The sequence below is a fragment of the Ceratotherium simum genome, chromosome 5 (assembly GCF_057802395.1).
Source record: "Ceratotherium simum simum isolate JZ-2026a chromosome 5, ASM5780239v1, whole genome shotgun sequence".
Lineage (NCBI taxonomy): Eukaryota > Metazoa > Chordata > Mammalia > Perissodactyla > Rhinocerotidae > Ceratotherium > Ceratotherium simum.
In genome coordinates this window covers 43,811,618-43,829,966 of record NC_141904.1, presented here as the reverse complement: position 1 = coordinate 43,829,966, position 18,349 = coordinate 43,811,618, and the positions used below count along the sequence as shown (strand labels likewise).

The 18,349-nt window shown below is 40.5% G+C and overlaps 1 protein-coding gene across 2 annotated transcripts in view; it reads right to left on the bottom strand.

The window, feature by feature from the left end:
* Window positions 1–17,586, bottom strand: part of CTNNB1 (catenin beta 1) — a 37,212-nt gene extending 19,626 nt beyond the window's left edge. For both annotated transcript variants that reach the window (XM_087430784.1, XM_087430785.1), the window contains exon 1: window positions 17,419–17,586. The gene's annotated coding sequence lies outside the window, so the exon portion shown is untranslated. The remainder of the gene's footprint in view (window positions 1–17,418) is intronic.
* Between the last annotated feature and the right edge of the window lie 763 nt (window positions 17,587–18,349).

Here is an 18,349-nt window from a genome sequence, read left to right as displayed (position 1 = left end):
TGAAGCATTCATAGAGAAAAAGCTGGAAATTACCCAAATGTGCATCAACAAGAGAGCGAATAAAAAATAATTTATCCATTAAACGGAATATATGTTCATCTACTGAACAAATATTTAAGCACCTTTTATGTTACTGGCATTGCAATAACAGTGAATAAGAGAGTCAGAGAGGCATGGTCATATATCTGGTAAAGCTGCATTCTACTGTTACAGAATTAAGCAATAAAAACAAGACAATTTAAGGATAACTACTGCAAAGAAAATAAATAAGGTGGGAATAGAGTGACTGGTGGGAGAAGAGGGCTACTCTAGATAAGACTTGGTGATGGGGGTGATTTGAACAGAGGAGGAGCTAGCCAGGTAAGATAGGGCAGAACACTCCATTCAGAGAACAAGTGCAAAGGAAAGAATGAGCTATTTGGTAAAGGTACTAAAAGGTCACCAGTGAAACTAGAAGTCAGGGAACCACGAAGAGAGGTGGGGACCAGATCAATAAGGATGCAGAGTAAAATCCAAAGTGCACTGAGAAGCCACTGAGTAACACGATCTGTGATTTAGGTTTTTCAAAGTTCACTCTGGTCTCCCAAGGGAAAATAAAACTGCGATGGGCAAAAGCAAAGCAGGAAGACCAGTTAGGAGGCTACAGTAAATCATCCAGGTGAGGGGGGTAGTGGATTACTAAGTAGCTATTAAAAGAGTACAAAGAAAAAATATTCAACATATATCTAATAGGCAAATCATTTGCATACTTTTTTATAGGTATTTTTACATACATTTGCAGAAGCAAATGTATAGAAATAATACATTAGTATTAGAAATGATACTTGTCCAAGAAAATATCTCAAATCATTTAGCCCCACTATATGTTAGCCAAACACTGATATACAGGATTAAGGAAATGTTTCTAAGCATAAGAGCTAAGTGGTCTATAAAATGAACTTTCTGCAAAAGAAACATGGAAACTACTCAGCCAACCATTGATATCCTAAGGCAAAAACAAATTGCTAAAAAAAAAAAGAAAAAAGTGCCTATGTTTTCTAAAAGCAAGGAAATCAAACTTATTGCATTTTTTTTGATATTTATGCAAGTGTCATTTTATTTCATTATATCAATTAATTTCCTATTTTTAGTAATTTAATAGAGATTTTCATTCAATTCTTATTCTATTAAAGTGGCAGTATTCTAAGAATCAACTGCATCACGAAATAATGCCAGAGTTCTGATTAAATCACTTATATTGTTTTAAATAATATTTTTTACAGTGTAATTTTAGGATGTTGCCTTGTAATACCAGGTAAATATCTAATTTTGCCCTTGACATACTCAACAAGGTAGCATAATTAAAATACCTGGCAACTTCAGTTCTGAGCCTAATGTTATCTCATTGAATCTTCCCAGCAACCTCATAAAGTAGACAATATTCCCCAAATTATCAGATGAAAAAAGTAACTAGCAGCAGTTAAAAATACGAGTGTAGCTAATAAACTATTCAGTTAAAATTCAAATCCAGGTCTGTTTAGCTCAGTCATGTGCCCTTTCAATCAAATCATATATCCTACCACCACCCCAAAGTTACAATTAATATTTAATAATCAATGTTGCAGATAAATGCAAGAGAAGGCTTAGTAATTTTGATAAAAGTATCATATGTAACACTAAAGAACTACATTCTTTGAACAGTGACCACAGCAAAAAAAATTAATATTTCTAAGATTTGAATCACTATATAGTCCATACTTTGACTCTTCCCCTAACTAGATAGCACTACTACTGACAAGAAATGCAGAATTTTCAAACATGAGTATATTATGCCAAGTAAATGGAGGATTTTACTTCAAGAAAGTTTCCAGATGTTAATCTCTAGGTTCAGGCTATAGGCAGAATTAATGGCAGGGGCTCAACGACTTCCAAAAGTAATGTAATGCATTGCTTTACACCCCATAACAATAACCTTCCTCTTCTCCACTTGTTACAAGTTTCCCTTCCTCACCATATCAAGCACACTCACATTAAAAAAAAATAAAAGAAAAAAACATCAATAAGTCAACTCTGTGATGGCTAGCACTGCATGTTTAGTTCTTCACTGTTTCCAAAGTGCTTAGCATATATTAATCTCTTAAATATTTGATGGACTGAATGTGCCAATAGGAAAAATGTTCAAAAAGTAGACAGTAGAACAAATAACATACAATACAGAGGCTTAGATAGCCAACAGCAACTATATACAACCTAAGATACTTCTTAAGTGCCTTTAGGAACATGAAGGATTCATTTATTAAGACTGCATCTCATCTAGAACAGAGGTCAGCAAACATTTTCTGTAAAGGGCCAGATAGTAAATATTTTAGCCTTTGTAGGCCATAAGCTCTCTGTTCCAACTACTCAACTCTGCTACTGTAGAGCACAAGTAGCCGCAGGCAATACGCACACTAATGAGTGTGCTTATGTTCCAATAAGACTTTATTTGTGGAAATTGCAAATTGGAATTTCATATAATTTCATGTGTTATGAGAAATTATCCTTCTTTTGATTTTTCATCAGCCATAAAAAAATGTAAAAACCATTCTGAGTTCTCAGGCCATACAAAAACAGGTGGCAGGCAGTCGTTGGCCAACCCCTCGTCTGTTTATTACATACTTTCACTGAGAACAAACCAAAGGCAAGTGAGTTTACATTTTAATTAAGTACATTACACCTAAATGTGAAAACCAATAACAGAAAGAGTTTTTAAGTACGTTAACAGGTTACTAAGAGAGGTCACACACTTTTTTCCCATAAGTATCTTCAAAAATAGGTTGTGTGGAAAATGAACCTGGACCGAATGACCTATGAAAGCCATATCAAGACCAGTTATTTCGGGAAAACATTTAAGGTCATTAAGACCAGGCACGTGCTAATCCACAATTTGAACTCAACATATACAGGCCTTTTAAAATCTTTTTTAACTATACAGATTTCCAGGCTTGCTTGAAGAACCCTTTAAACTGGCAATCAGATCTTTCCAATAGTTCTAACCTGGAACTTTAAAAAATACATAAGACTAGGCTCACATCCCCATGGTTTTCTATCAGTAGGGCTGGGAGAGGACCTTGGAATTATATTTTTTTATTTGTTTAAAGTGTCATACATACATGCAGACGCCACTAACCCCAGCAAAGGGCTACAGCTGTAGACAAACCATACGATCCAACTCTGTATAACATTAACCAATTAATTAATTAGTAACCCAAGTTAACAAAAAACAACAAAACACACTTGACCCCACAGAGTAACCCTCGCATCAGCTCCTTGAGAAGCCTCTATTCATTAAGACAACACAGATTCTTACTTAATCTTGAGCAACCTTCTGTTCCCCACCACGCATATCAAGTTTATGTTACTCTCCCAAACAGAAAGACATTTTGCTGCCTTTGACAGCCTTACCATAGTAATAGGTCTCATAATTATGAGGCTCTCATATTTAGGAAGAGCAGCAGAATATTACAGAAAATAAAGTGAGCTAGGAAGCATTTATTTTCAAAGAAATCTGACTGCTTTACTTATCTCAATACAACGAACTTCAAGGAACAGCTCTAAATCTCTGTTCTATTGTGAATCCAAAAATACACCAACAAATGAGTCATAACCTGGAGCTATACATGAATGCCCCATTGGTATATTGTTTTTTGTTTTCTCAATTTACCAAATTGTGATGTTAATCAAAAGAGATTTTCTATTCCACAAGAAAGCTTTCCCACAATTCCTTCATTTACGTACTCAATAGTTCCAGGACACAGCAATATCAATAGCATAAATGCAATGTATGTATAGATTTCATTCATTTATTCAACTGCTACATGCCAGAAGGTGTAACAGATTCTGGGTATACAGTGGTGATTAAAACAGACATGTCCTTGCATTCTTGATAAGGAGACAAACAATTACAAGGACTGATAAGTGTATAACTAAGAAACATGAGACAGAAGGGAGTGGAATGACACAAGGACAAGTGGAAGGTCCTACTTAGAGTGGCCACAAGCTTCTTGAGGATAGCCATCAAGCTGAGAGCTGAAAAAGGATGCAAAGAGCATGTAAGGAGCAGAGCAGGAACATTCCAGAAACAAGAAATAACATGTGCAAAAACCCAGTCATGAAAGACCTGATCATCTTTTTACCAACCAACCGTTGAGACAGAGTAGTTCAATTATACAGTGGGAAAGGGTGAGTGCAATGAGATGAAGTTGAAAATAGAACATGTAGGGCTCTCTAGCCTTTGGTAAGGAATGCACTTGATATTCTAAGTGCCACTGGAAGTCCATGCAAGGTTACAAGCAGGTGAAGAACAAGATCCCATTTGAGTTTTTAAAAGATGGTTTTGGCTATAATGGAAAAAACTGAAACGGGACAAAAAGAAAGAAGGGAAACCAGTAAAGCAACTATAGCAATAGTCCAGGTGATAAACAGTGGTGGCTTAGGCTGGGGCAGTAGCACTAGGCATAAAAAGTAGCTAGACTGGAGAAATAGTTTGGAGGTAGAAATAACAGGCTCTGTTGATGGACTGGCTGCAGTAAATGAGAAAAATTACGGTAGATGAGAGGAATTAAAGGTGAGTCCTAGGTAGACATCTGGCTTGAGTAATTAGGTTGTGATACTTACTGAGCTCAGTGCAATGTAAGAAAAAAGAGAAGAGTGCTTCTAGAACTGTACTGTCCAATACGGTAGCCACTAGTCACATGCAACTATTTACATTTAAATTTAATTTTATTAAAAATTTAGTTCTCCAGTCACATCATCACATTTCAAGTGCTCAACAGCTACATGTAACTGGTGGCCACCACACTGGACAACATAGATGTAGAACATTTCCACCATCACAGAAAGTTCTACTGGAGATTACTGTTCTAGAAGGAAGAAAGTAAAAAAACGCACCAAATGCTGAGTGGTCCAGCAAGACTAAAGCTAGAAAGTATCCATTTGATTGGTCAACATGGAGGTACAATAGTGAGCTCAGCAAGAGCACACTCACTGAACTAATGAAAGCAGAACATGAACTGGAATGGGAGATGAAAAGTGGAGACCATGTCCATAGGAGAAAAATAAATGTGGCATTAGAAAAATAAATGGGGCATTAGCTGGAGGGAAAAAAGAGTTGTCCAATTCTAGACTATTCACCCATTCAACAAACCTTTACTGAGCACCTATTACTTCCAGACACTGTTGAAGATATCAGGGATGCAAAATCAGGACAAGACTCTGAGAGGTGAAAAGAACAAGCAAGTAAACAAATGTTACTTCAGAGCATAATTAAGTGCACAAACCAAATAAATGAGGATAATACGACAAAATAAAAATGGGTGAACAGGGAAGACCTCAATGTGGAAGTGCTATCTGACATGAGCCATAGATGACAAGAAGAAACCATCTTCGCAAAGGTCTGGAATACATTTGTATGCTACTAGGAATGACCCCAAATGAGGTGATAAGATTTCAAAGTCATTCCCTCAGCACATATTTATCGATCAACTACTAGGTACTATGATTCTAGGCACTGGGGAGAAAGCAGTGAAGGAAATACAAAAATCCCTTTCTTCCTGGAGCTTATGTTCTAGGATGCTAAGAAAAAAAAAAAAAAGGTAAAATATCTATTATGTTAGACAGCGATGAGGACTAAGGAGAAACATAAAACAAGCAAGGAGATAGGAAGTTGGAGAAGGACTGAGATTTTAAACAGGATGGCAAGGAAAAGCCTGAAGGAGGTGAGGAAGTGAGCCATGGTATGCAGCATGCTTGACCAACTGGAGGAAAAACAAAAAGGGCAGCATGGGTGACAAGGAGTGAGAGGAGAAAAGTAATAAGTAATAAAGACAGTGGTTCGAACATGCAGGAGTTTGTGCTTTTACTGAATGAGTTGGTAAGCCCCTGGAGGTTTCTGAACAGAAAAGTTACATGATCTATTTCTTTAAAAGGATTACTAGGGCTACTGTGTTAGAAGTACATTTAAGGGGAACAAAGATGCAAGCAGCGAGACCAGTTAGAAGGCCTTTGCAGTAAGCCTGGCAAAAAATTAAGATGGCATGGCTATGGTGAGAAAGATTTTGGATATATTTTAAAGGGAGAGCAGACACAATTTGCAGACAGGGTTTGGATATGGGGTGTGAGAGAAAGATGAGTCAAGAACAGCAAGGTTTTAAGTTGGAGTAACTGGAAAGTTAGAGTCACATTTAGGAAAGACTAAGAGAAGCAGCTTTAGGGAAAATTGGGAGCTCAGTTTTAGATAAATTGAGATGCTTCTTAGACATCTAAAATGTTGAAAAAATAGTTAGATATAAGGATCTAGAGTTCAGAGAAGAAACCCAGGCTAGGGATATAAATTTGGAAATCATCAGCAAATAGATTAAACACTATCTGTTTAAAGCTATGAGACTGAAGTGCAATGAGACAACTGAAAAAGGAGAGGTCCAAGGACTAAACTTGTAGCCACTCCAACATAGAGTTAAGAGATGACAGAAAAAGCAAAGGAGACTAAGAGGGAACTGCCAATGAGGTAGAAAGAAAACCTGCTAGCAGACCTGGTGGCCTAGAAGCCAAGTGAAAAAGTGTTTTTCAAGCAACTATGCCAAATGCTACTAATAGGTTAAGTGAGATGAGAACTGGAAATTTGTAACATGGTAGTCACTGGTAGGAGTTCAAAAGAAAAGGGGAGAGAGTGCATATAAGGAATTGTTTCAAGGTGTTTTATTGTAAAGAAAAGCAACTGGGGTAGTGAGTGAAAGGGGAGACAGGAAGAAGAGTTGTTTTTTTTTTTTTTTAGTAGGATAAACAGTATGTTTGTAAGCTTATGGGAAGAGCCAGTAGAGAAAGAAAAACCAATGATGCAAGAGAAGGGAGAATAACAGAGTAATACTCCTGAGAGCAAGACAAAAGGCTGTCCTTATCTTGGAAGATTACAATTCACCCATAGTGACAGAGGACAAGGTAAAGGGCACAGTCACAGATATGGAAATGTGCAGGAATTCTTCCAATTATTCAATATGCTTAATGAAAACAGAAAGCTACAGCATTAGATGAGTAAGGACAGGGGAGGAGGTGTTGGGAGGTTTGAGAAGAGAGAAAAAAGTAAGGAATAGTCATAAAGGAGGGTGAACTAATAGACCAGGGACCACTGGGCATGAAGCCAGGAAGGGACAAGGCTGTTGACAATGTATATAAAAAAGTGATTCAATGTGAAATTTCAGCTGGGTAGAAGTGATGGGGAGGGATACTGAAAAGCTTAGATGGATAGATAGATTGTACATTCCAGTGGGGCTGAAGGGCTGTTGGAACTGAAAGTATTTACTACAGGAATAAGGGAGTGGGACACTTGAAATGAGACTGGGGAGGGCGGAAGTTATTGGTAAAAGACAAGGTATTCTAGGATATGACAGTGAGAATGTGTGATTGAATCAGAGTGAAAAATAAGATCAATTGGAGAAGAAATGAAGGAACTAAGAGGCCAGAATATGGGAAGCATCCTCTACATCAATGTTACTCAAAGTGCCAGACCACAACACCACAGGAGCTTATGCCAGATTATAAAGCAACATACTGCTTCCTTCATCAAAAAAGTCTTGCTACAAATAAAGTAAACTGAGGGGCCGGCCCGGTGGCGTAGTGGTTAAGTTGGCGTGCTCCACTTTGGCAGCCTGGGGTTCGCAGGTTCAGATCCCAGGCGTGGACCAATGCACTGCTTGTCAAGCCATGCTGTGGCAGCGTCCCACATAATGTAGAGGAAGATGGGCACGGATGTTAGCCCAGGGCCAATCTTCCTCAGCAAAAGGAGGAGGATTGGCAACGGATATTAGCTCAGGGCTGATATTCCTCTCACTCACACTCACACACACAGACACACACAAGTGAACTGAACTAAATAGTGAACTTAGTGTCATAGGTGATTTACATTCTGGCACGAACTCCGTATCGTAATTCATACTGGATACAAACAGTTCACAGCCCAGACGACATTTTGAGTAGCACTGCTCTACACCGACACTGGTATCACCAAGAATTATGACAAATTAAGAAGACAGTAAGCCAGGAGCTAATAAAGTGTTCAAGGAAGGAGAGAAATGACCCAGGAAAGTTGGTAGATGACTAAAATAAAGACGGGTAGTGAGTGATATAATTTGATGACATGAGAGTCAAAGCTTGAAGTTCTGGGAAAAAAGGGTCAAGAAGTGACCATGAGGAACAAAGACTCTTGATTCAGCAGTAAAAGGTGTGCAAGAAGGGAAAACTTGAGAGAGCTGCAAGGGAAGTAGCATTATCAGGGGAGAGGCTCAGTTACAACTGGAGCAAGAAAGAGAAGGAAGATTCTCAGAATAGATTGAGAATAAAAGGGATTTGCTGATGACTATGAGTTCCAGAAGGCACAATGACTGGATTTCAGAAGATGATAAAAGGTGAGAGGTGGAGACAAAAAAAAAGCAATGGGATTAGAATCTGGAGGGATAAGGGTAACACAGAAGAGTGAGGTATAACTAAATGAACAAAGTCCTTGAAAAGCCGTGTGTCAGGACTGGCCTCTGACCAGCATATAATACTTCCTCCATTATAAAGATGGACCCTTCATGCAGATGGATGATAAGAAGGTACAGGAGTTCCTGCTTAGCTTCTGATGGGGGAAAGGGGACTAATTTGAGGAGCAAAGAGAAGACTAAATAGTCTTTCTGTTTTAGAGCTTTCTAGAGAAATGTAATATGATCTGGGGTAAAATGGCAATAAAGAAAAACCTGAGGCCTTTTAGCATCTAGTCAGGGCATTCTTCAGGCATGATTAATAAGTATTCTTACAAAAAAGAATGCAATTTTAGTATTTCCCAGCTTCTATTTATCAACAATACCATTTTAGCAATCATTACTTTGTCTCACAAGTGACTCCCAATCTTCTGGTATTCCAGACTTCTAATCTCTTAAACTTTCTAGCCTCCTATTTCTCATTCTATGGGGAATAAAATGGCTGGCACTCTGATTGAGGACCCAGGAAACAACGACAGAATTAAGGCAGGAAATAGTGACCTACAGAGGACAACTATCAGATACAAAATAACAGTTTTACTACATGAATGGATCACAGAGAATACTCATAACTATTAGTTAGAACAATATAAACCTTATTTCATATTCTCATGTGGCTTTTCCAACAGAAATAAGATAGCAAATAAAAAAATTAATAATATAGTTGGGCTTAAAAACTAAACAAGCTTGGGGCCGGCCCGGTGGCGCAAGCAGTTAAGTGCGTGCGCTCTGCTGCGGCGGCCCGGGGTTCACTGGTTCGGATCTCGGGCGTGCACCGACGCACCACTTGGCAAGCCATGCTGTGGCGGCGTCCCATATAAAGTGGAGGAAGATGGGCATGGGTGTTAGCCCAGGGCCAGTCCTCCTCAGCAAAAAAAGAGGAAGATTGGCAGATGTTAGCACAGGGCTGATCTTCCTCCCACACACACAAAAAAACACTAAACAAACTTTAAAATTAAGCAAAATGCCAGAAAGACTAAATTTATGAAACTATCTAAAGAGTGCTTTGTCAGCATACAATGTTTCCTATGTAACATTTAGTGTCTACATTTGTATCTAATGAACTATTAGGTATAAGTAATATCTGACATGGCTACATTCTTTCAAGTAGCTCAGAAAAGATTTTAAGTGTCTATGTCAGCACTTTCTACACAGGGGAATGGAACTCTACTTGGAAACCTCCATAGTTGGATTGAAAAATATTTCCAAGAAACCTTTGTTCCTCCCTTATACATGTGGCATTCATCTAGTATATGGAAAACTTCACAGACAGACTCACTCCCTACACCCTTACCCCCAAACCACTTAATTATATTAAAAAAAAAAGGGGCAGCAGGATTGGGGGTCAGTTTACAACAACCACCCCTCAGTGCAAGAAATTACTACAATCATTTAAGACCATCTTCAAATTGCACTCCCAAGAAATTTTGCAGTAAATCTAACTTCTCATATTTTTATATGGCTAATGTACAATAGTGTGTGTATATATGTATATATATATCACAATTATTTTTGCTATCATAATAGCAATATCTGTTAATAAAAGAAACTTATTAAACTAACCTTTCAGCTTTTGCACATCTTTTACTTCCAAGGTAGATCAGCTACCAGCATTCAAGATAAGATTTATTAATCACGGATATGATCTGTACGCCATGAGGACTGATGAACTTGAAAGAACTTAAACAGTTTAAAAATATCATCTCCCCCACCCCTAATTTTTTTAACTAATTGTTTAACACACCTGTTACAAATCAGTTAAAAGGAAAATCAGTCCAGCAACATGTGAATTATAACATCGCAAGTAAAACCACAGGAATATTAGTGAGGAAATTAAGAGATGGAAATAAATACGGGAGCAAATGGGAAGTTCTATGAAGCAGTTTCACCCCAGCATAATCCAGCTGTTGACACTCTTCAAACTATTGGAGGAGGGGGAGAGTCTTTTCAACAAGTTCAAAAGAAATCAGAGGCAGGAAATTTCTGGAATACTACAAGGGAAACTTTATAGTGGCTCTGTAAAGTTACATGGGGATTGTGGCATAGGCAAGGGGGTAAGCATCTCTGGGATAAATGTTATGTGAAAAGTCCACTGATCAGTTTTGCTTGCATTCTACACCATATCATATAAAAACAAATGCAGCCTACAGCACTATTTTCAGATGATGCTTTTTAAAACCAATGTTGGCTTATGGTTTTGCATTTTCAGTCCAGACATAGTTTGCCATTTAAACATGTAGTCTGAAGACTAAACACCCAACTTTTCAAACTTTAGAAATGAACAACTCTGCCTTAGCAGTAAAAGATTTAACCAAAATCTATTTAATTGCCTGCAGAAATTTATTCTGACCAAATAGCAGTATGCCACTAATTTAAGTAAAACTTATATTTAATTAATTTTTCATCATCTAAACTTTGCTTTTCAGTTTTGGATCTAGTCTGATAATAGTTTATCTTAGAAATGCAGACTTTGGCCAAAAACCAGGATATGATTTAAAATTTCAGGCTGGCATGATTGTGTATATACAGCCAGAATCTGTCCAGCATTTTAAGTGCCTTCAGAGATTGTTTTGAGACTTCTTTTAAAACTACACTTTAAAAATCTATAGTTAAGATGATCAAGTAATGATCAAGTTGTTTTTTCTCCTCCTTTTCCTTGACCCAAACCATCTTAATTCCTAAACCTGAGAGTGTGGATTTCCCAGATTTCACAAACAAGTTAATAACATAAACATGCTTTTAAGTTCCTAATCTATAATCCATTGATACAAGGCATTTTTCAAATACCTAAATATGAACCTAATAGTTTAACAATCTTAATTCTTAAGTAATAGAAATCCACAGAATCATATTATCCTCAGTCACTTAGCATAATCATCATCATAAAAAACTGTACTCCAGGGGCCGGTCTGGTGGCACAGTGGTTAAGTGTGCGTGCTCCGCTGCGGCAGCCCGGGGTTCGCAGGTTCGGATCCCGGACGCGCACCAACACCCTGCTTGTCAAGCCATGCTGTGGCAGCGTCCCATATAAAGCAGAGGAAGATGGGCACGGATGTTAGCCCCAGGCCAATCTTCCTTGGCAAAAAGAGGAGGATTGGCATTGGATGTTAGCTCAGGGCTGATCTTCCTCACAAAAAAACAAAAAACAACAAAAAAAAAACTGTACTCCAAATGGCACTACTGCAGATGTTACAAACTGGCAGTAGCCTGCTAATAGTTATATTTAATTTGTGCTGAATAGTATCTTAAAACATGAATTTCATTCACCAACATGTGCAAATCAAGGGATGCACATTAATCTAGATGTCCTGCTTCTCTTAGGAAAAAAAGAGTCAGATGATGTGATAACATGAACTATATTCCCACATAATGGCTGGAGCTGCTGAAGATGGCTGCTTAGATGGGACATGTGCTCTCCAACTTGTTTAGTCCAGTGCCCCAGTTACCCTATACCTGCCTGGCCCTGGAGACGCTGAGCAGTCATTCCCACTGTAATGTAAGACCAACCTATATGGCTTGTGAAAGCAATCTTACTTTAGTCACATATCTTGAATGTCAAATTGTTGTATGCTATATTGCCAATTTCAAGAGATAAATTAAGTCCCTAATAGGTAGACGTTTTTCTCAGTAAGCTTTATGTACATAATTTTTAAAAGAACTTTCAAATCTACTCTTATAGCTCATCAAAATCTTGGAAAATTAGAACAGAAGCTATTTGACCTATAGAGAGAAAATGCTGCAAATACTAAGCATCAACTTGGACATTACTAATTCCAAATATGATCCTTTATGAAGGAACACAATTCATTCTGAAATCACCATTTACATGAAACTGAGGTCTTCTTGTTAGAAAAAAAATTAGATATAACAATAATACATTTCTTAAATAGTCAAAAATCATTATCAATGTTTCCACAAAATTATATTGAGTTCCAAGAGCAAAGTGGAGCAGTGATACTGTCATTTTCCCTCCCTACTCTGTCAACTTTTTAATTTCATTTCAACCACCCATTATGGAAGACAAAGGAAAAAATAAGTTTCTAAACTCTGAGAATTTTCCATAAAATGACCGTTTGACTTCCAAAAGATAATTTAGAATAGGCTTCAGAATTTCTGTTACTAATCAGAACCTGATTTGAAACAAGTATTTTCAGAAAATAATGTCACTAATAGAAATAGCAAGAACTTTAACACAGGAGCATGGAGAAAGGTTTTTAGTGAAAATTTTAAAAGGCAAAATATCAGTATAGTGATATTTTGTGGACTATCATCATAGCCCACAACTCTATACAAAATGACACCCATAGTCACTAGGGCATTATATTCTCGAGTTCACATATACTCAACTGGCTTAGTTTCTATCTAGTTCCTAACACAGACATAATATTCTTTGATAATATAACTGAGTTGAGCACTTACTCATGTTTTACTATGTAACAGATGTTAGATAAACTGACAATTCATTTCTTCATTAACTTTTTCTAAGAATTTGTTTCTCTAATTCATTAATATGGCTAAACGTTACGATCTTTTACCCCCAAATTGTTATATTGAGTTTTTGGTTTATCATTACGATATATTTAAACAGAACTGCCTGTTTAAAGTGACTTAACTAAAATGTAATCCCTAATTTAACTTTCACCTGTCTCTTGCAAACACTGGTTGAGATGACATTCTCTCAAGCCAACCTTTTAATTAGCAGTATTGATATGAATAAATTATTCTAAAATTCAAACAATTTCTTGATTGGTGCTTTCTCATGAGAACTATTCATAAATAAACTCCACACAAACAAACTTGCTAGGGGGGAAAAATCACAAGCATTACATTATATCCACTGGAGGGCACTCAACATGACCAAAGCGTGCAATGAAAACATGCCCTAACACTACTCTCTCTCTGCTGAATCAGGTTTGAGAGTGACTTTGGGAGTGGGAATGTCTCTTAAAAGAAGAGATGCCCACAATTAACAAATTCAAAAGGTAGTTAAACTCTAAAAAGGAGTTCCTAACGTGATTGACTTTCTCTTTTAAGAGCTTCTCTTTCCTTAGGGAGAAAGCAGATTATATACATACTTCAAGGACAGCAGGATTCAGGCCTCAACAGATGGATCTAGGTTTCAAACCTGAGTCAAGCTCAGTCTTGCATGAAACACAAAAGCAGCTTTCTTAAGTAAACAGAGGAAACAGAGACCTTTTTCCTGAGTTTAAGTGATGAAAAACTATACGAATTAACTCCTACTCATTTTCAAGCAACACAAATCTCACACACACAGCAGTCTCACCTTATCCACAGTTTCACTTTCCCTGGTTTCAGTTACCCACGGTCAACCATGGTCCTCAACCACAGTCCGGAAGCAGATGATCCTTTTGATGATCCTTCTGACTTTGGTCAGAAAGTCGATAGTAGCCTAACATTACATCACAATGCCTATCTCATTCACCTCACTTCATCTCATCATGTAGGCATTTTATCACCTCACATCATCATCATAAGAAGGGTGAGTACAGTACAATACAATAACATATTGTGAGAAAGACCACATGCACTTAAGTTTTATTACAGCATCTTGTTATAATTGTTCTATTTTTAGTTGTTGTTAATCTCTTACTGTGCCTAATTTATAAATTAAACTTTATCATAGGGATGTATGTATAGGAAAAAACAGTATATACAGGATTAGGTACTATTCGTGGTTTCTGGAATCCACTGGGGGTCTTGGAACATATTCTTCTCAAGTAAGGGGAGACTACTGTTATTTTCCTTTTGTGAAATCTGAGAAATATATATTTATTTTAGCCTATTAACCTAGTTAACTATCACAGTCACAATTACAATAGTATTACATAAACAATAGTCTGTTAAAGAATGAGAACTGATTCTGCAATCAGTATCCTCTCAACGAGGGTACAAGAGGCAATAGCTACGTGGTCTGGACTAATCAGAAGCAGCCTCCTCGTCTATATTTATTATTTACTTTTATGGTATAAAAATGTTTTCAGTCAAGCTGTTTCAACAAAGATATTGTATTCCCAATAAAAAGAGGGCTACAAGAAAACAACTAGGTGAATACAGTAATGTTTTCAAAAACAATGTCACAAGTCAACATGTAGCACTACAAAAGAGTTGCTGATAGTTTTTATTAGAAGTTTGTCCTGCTCGAAAAGCATTCAAACTTGCTGCCCTGGGTTAGCAATCAAGTGTGCTTCCAACCAAGCTCAAAGTACAAACTTAAAATTTACCACCTACTCATCTACAATTATGGATTATCAGCAACTAGTAAACCACGAAAGAGAAACAAAATCATGTTATAACTGGACAGATGAATTGTTTCATTTCAATAACATAAAAGTTTCATTTGGCTAACTATACTTATGTAGTCCATTTCTGGGGTTTTATTTCACTGCTAACTTATAATAACTATAAAAGAGTGACATTCAAACTTGAATTCTCCACGTCCCTAGTTTCAACAATACTTATGCTCCTCTTCTCACCCCTCCCAACAATAAAAAAGGATATCTGCAGATAGTTTTCCTAAGCATCACATCTCAATACCCTTAGACAAATCTGCCTACTTCATGTTTTCCTTCCTATTTGGGGAGGGGGCAAAGGGAACTGTCTATGAAAACAAGCATACAGAACTTTATTTATATGGACAAGTTTTATTTCAGTCATCACAGTAGAAAGCTCAATTCATGGTTTGATAAGTTTTAATACTGGAATACACATTTTTCTACATAATCTTGGTAAAGGAAGTAGTCAGCAATTAGTTCATAAGCAACAAAACTCTCGAATGCTTCTTGCCACTTGAACGCTGTTAAATGCTTCACTTTTTTATTAACCACCTTATTTTTAAAAAATTGGTTTTTCCTGAAAGCTATTTAAAATGACTGCTCTGGCCTCCAGGAAAATCTCAGGCCTAGGACTCCACAAGGACTGTAAGTTTTGTGCTATACTAAACTTTCCGGTGCCGGTTTTTATTCCCCCCTCAAGGACTTCAGACTTGAATAGTCTCAGCATTCCTTTAATCCTTTAGAATGGTCTTCTGCAAGTTTTTCAAGTTACTGTTGCAATCACTTTAGGGCCTCGTCCTTGTACATGGCCTTCAGAACAAAGACTAGGTCAAAGTAATGAATATTGGGTGCAAATTAATCAAATTTTGTATAACGATACTCTCAAATAAACCTTAATGGTATTTTTAGTCCAGAGACTTTGAGTTTAAAAAAAGTAAAATGAATGGAGCAGCAGCCTTAGTTCAGATCAAAAAAAAAAAAAAAGCCTCCAAAGTAGAAGTTTGTCACTAATTTAAGCAGATACTAAACAACGGCATTATGTAAGTAACATTTCAAGCTATGTCTAATATTTCTTAGGACGAAAACAAGTTAACACAAAGATATCTGAAGGTAGTGAATGTTCCCAAGTGACAATAATGAAACGGCTTCCTAAATGCCAAAATATTTTATAATTTAGCGATCCGAAAAACATTAGCCTAGACTTATCAAAGGACAGCCGTCTCTTCAAGTTGATGTCTAGTCTAAGCCACCGCTATTCATGACACAAAGCTCTCATTTCACTAAAACCACTCCTCGATTTCCTTTTGCCGACCTCTGCATACCAGCAGGCCGGTCTCTCTTCATTCACCACTCACAAGCTCCGGGGGGAGGGGAGACCACAGATGTCTGGAAGATGCAAAGTATAAAACAATGCTCCCTCCAAAAGGGAAGAGAAAACGAAGGAAACAACTACACCCAACTGCCAAAGCTTTCAAGTTTAGCGGATTCAAAAGCGGCCTGTGAGAACTTCGAAAGTCTCTGTTCAAAGTCGTCTCCCCAGACAAAACACTGGAGGAAGCTGCAATGCTTGAATTTCATTTCACCAATTTCGTGGCGAGGGAAAAATTCACTCCGCTGAAAAGAAAACGTGCTCGGATAACCAAGTTTAGCTGCCATAAAAACTATCTGAATAAGTAATTTCTACGAACAAAATTCGCGAAGCAGTCAGAGGCTGAATTCCCGAGGTTCGCTCGGTAAGAAACAAGCAAGTTGGCCTGGCCCCCCAACTCTTATTTTTAGTAGGGTCTCACACCCATCGCGGTAAATCCAGAAGACTCCAGTACACTGCACATCGCCGCTGTCCCTCACCTGCACGGTACAAGAAAAAATAGGTGCAAGACAGGGATTTTTCTGTGTGCAAACCCTACTGACGCATCGCACTGTCTGCACTAATAGTTTGAAGGTTTAAAGTTGCTTCCATTTAAACAAGCGCCAGTGCCAAACTCACATAGGCAGGGCGTTAAAAAAAAACACAATTCTCTTAAGAATTCCCTTAATTCGTCCTTAAGAACGAAAGAGGGAATCTGGAGAGAAAGTCCACTGGCCCTATCCGCAAGGCAGATGGGACCCAGGGTGGCGTCCCAGGCCCAGCGACCGGACCCCAACTCCCCGCTGAGGCTGGAAAGGCGGAGCCCCCCGTCCCCACCCCGCCCCCCACCTCGGCCCCGGCGCATCCCGAGGCGCAGGGTCCCTCCCCCAAACTCGGCAGCGACCGGAGCCCCGGACGAAAACCACAGGCCCCCCGCACCGGCCATCCGAGCTCCTGGACGCGCCCTCGCGGCGCCCCTTCCCCGCAAGCGGCGCCCCCGGGGCCCCCGAGGCGCAGCGCTACCGGAACCCGGGCCCGGCCGCCGCCCTCCGCCCCCCCGGGCGCGGCCCGCCCCCGCCGCCTCCCCGGCGCCCCCAGCCCGCACCCCTGCTCCCCAACCCGGGCCCCACGGCTGCGCCGAGCCGGGCTCCAGCTGCCGCCGGGACCGCGCGCCCGCGACGAAGTTTAGCTCCGAAGAGGGAGCGGGAGCAGCCCCGGAAGGGTAAGGAAAGGAGCGCCCAAGCACCTCAGGGGAACAGGCTCCTCCCGCCGCGGAAGTCCGACCGTCCTCGGCCTGCAGTGGCGGCTCGGCGGGGACCGGAGCTGCTCCTCGGACCTTCCTCCGTCTCCGCCTCCTCTCGCTCTCCGCTCTCGGGGACGGGCTAACGCGGCTGCCACAGACCGAAAGGCTTAAAATGGCGCCGCACAAGGAGCTCTTATAAGTCGCGCAGGAGCCGCTGTATCCTGCCGCCACTGGCGCAGCGCGGAGCGTTCCGCCGCGCGAGGACAAGGGGCGGGGCGCGGGTGGACGGGGGAAAGTAGTCCCCGCGCCGCCGAGCCGCCTGCCGCCGTCCGAACGCCCCGGGGCGGGGCGGGGCGCCCGCTAGCTGCCCGGACGCTCTCCTAGGTAGAGCCCTGCGGCTCCCCCGCCGGTCGGGGCTGGAGGGCGGCCTGCGAGGGCACCGTAGTCCGAGGCGGGCAGGCCGCGGCCCCCGCGGGCCGGAGTGGCGTGGGGGGAGGGCCGCACCAGGATCCTCCACTGTCCGGAGCGCGACGCTCCCGCCCCGCGTGTGCCCCGAACCGTGAGAGCCGACGCGGGGCTTGCCACGCGCTTCCCGCCGCCCGCGGGAGGCTGCATCTCGGCCTCGGCCTTCGGGGGCCGCGCGGGCGGTCGGCACAGGTCCTGAGAGGGCAGAAGTTCGGGGCCGAGGCGGCGGCGGCGCGGGCGCTGAGGTCGGGGCCTGCCCCGCTCCAGGCGCTGCTGGGCGCCGCCGCCGCCCGGCTGTCGGTCGGGGGACTCGGGCGGGTTAGGGCTTCTGCCGGCGCTGCGGTCTGGGCTACACACTCCCTGCAGGACGTGGCTCGCAGCCGAGCCGCTCACCACCCTAAAGCCCCCCACTGTCCGGATCGTGCATCCCGCATCCTAACCGGCTGCTCAGCCTGAACCTGGGTGAACT